Raw genomic sequence first — 2,222 nt, 5'->3', positions numbered from 1 at the left:
ACTAATGTGAAGGGCATTAGAAGCTTTTTGGGACACGCAGGCTTTTACCGGCGTTTTATTAAAGATTTTTCTAAAATTACGAAACCTCTAACACAATTATTGTTAAAAGATGTACCCTTTAATTTCACTAAAGAGTGTTTAGAGGCATTTGACTTTTTAAAAGAAAAATTAACTAATGCCCCAATCATTATAGCACCAAATTGGAACTTACCCTTCGAGATCATGTGTGATGCGAGTGACTATGCACTAGGAGCCGTCCTTGGACAAAGGGTTGACAAGCATTTTCAACCCATTTATTATGCAAGCAAGACATTGAATCCTGCCCAAGAGAATTATACCACTACTGAAAAAGAACTGTTAGCCGTAGTTTATGCTTTCGATAAATTTCGCCCTTATTTGGTTTTATCTAAAACCACTGTTTTTACTGACCACTCGGCTATCAAGTATTTGTTTTCCAAACAGGATGCCAAGCCAAGATTAATACGATGGGTGCTGCTTCTTCAAGAATTCGATATAGAGATACGAGATAAGAAGGGAATGGAGAACGTAGCTGCCGATCATTTATCTAGGCTCGAGAACCCGGCATTGCAAGAAGATAAAGATGGAGATGACTTCCCGGATGAATACATTATGGTGTCCGTGGGAGAGGAACCATGGTTCGCGGATATAGCTAACTACTTAGCTACGAATTACGTCCCGAAGGAGTATAGTAGTCAGCAAAAGAAGAAATTCTTTTCGGAGATCAAATATTACTTTTGGGACGATCCATACCTCTTCCGAAGTTGCGCGGACGGGATTATAAGAAGATGTGTGTTCGGAAAGGAGAGTCGAAAAATACTAGAGCAATGCCATAGCGGACCCACGGGAGGACATCATGGCGCACACTATACCGCGAAGAAGATCTTTGACATTGGGTTTTATTGGCCAACAATCTTCAAAGATGCAGCCCAATATGTCAAAGAATGTGATGCTTGTCAAAGGGTGGGAAACATTTCCTCCCGTAATGAAATGCCACAACATAGCATTCAAGTGTGCGAGGTGTTCGACGTGTGGGGCATAGACTTCATGGGGCCATTCCCCGCATCCAAAGGAAACAAGTACATTCTCGTGGCGGTGGATTATGTGTCAAAATGGGCGGAGGCGCAGGCTTTACCTACAAATGACGGACGGGTAGTGGTACGGTTCTTGAAAAGACTTTTCTCCCGGTTTGGTGTTCCAAAGGCCCTAATTAGTGACCGTGGCACACACTTTGCCAATGATCAATTGGACAAGGTGCTCAAGAAATATGGGGTGACCCATAAGTTCTCCACATCATACCACCCGCAAACGAGTGGGCAAACGGAAGTTACCAATCGAGCTTTGAAGCGTATCTTGGAGAAGTCGGTGGGAAGCAATCGCAAGGAATGGTCGGATAAATTGGATGACGCGCTATGGGCGTTCCGTACCGCTTTCAAAACACCTATTGGTACTACACCATATAGGTTAGTTTATGGAAAGCAATGCCATTTACCGGTGGAAATCGAGCACAAGGCATATTGGGCGCTAAAAAGATGCAACTTTGACATGGAAGAATTGAAGACCAACCGTTTAATGCAAATGAATGCCCTTGAAGAACTCCGGAATGAGGCCTATTCTAGTTCATGGCTCTATAAAGAAAAGACCAAGAGATGGCATGACCAAAGAATCAAAAGCAAAGACATCCATGAAGGCCAAAAAGTACTACTCTTCAATTCCCGTCTAAAACTTTTCTCGGGCAAACTCAAATCAAGGTGGGATGGTCCATTTGTGGTTAAGACAGTGTTTCCTCATGGGGCTATTGAATTGATCTCAAGAGATGGCACGCCATTTAAAGTCAATGGCCATCGAGTGAAGAAATATGAAGAAGGAGTCCCCCGCAATGAAGGAATGGAGGAGCTCCTGCTGTGCGGAATTGCAAAAACATAGAAGGGGCGGAGTCCAGCTAATGACTCCATCAAAAGAAGCGCTTCTCGGGAGGCAACCCGAGTTTCACGTTTGCATTTTCTTTCCCTTTCTTTATTTTTCGTATTATTTTTTTCATTTCTCTTCATTCATTCTACTTCTCTAAGTGCTTGAGGACAAGCTCTACTAAAAGTGTGGGGTGGAAAGGCTAAAATAAAGGAAATCACATAGTAAATTTGGCAAAAACGTAAATTTTTTCAATCTGAGACATATACTCGGCGAGTATATCGGCTACACTCGGC

This window comes from Lactuca sativa, chromosome 7 (assembly GCF_002870075.4).
Source record: "Lactuca sativa cultivar Salinas chromosome 7, Lsat_Salinas_v11, whole genome shotgun sequence".
Classification (NCBI taxonomy): Eukaryota; Viridiplantae; Streptophyta; class Magnoliopsida; order Asterales; family Asteraceae; genus Lactuca; species Lactuca sativa.
This window is presented reverse-complemented; position numbering follows the sequence as displayed.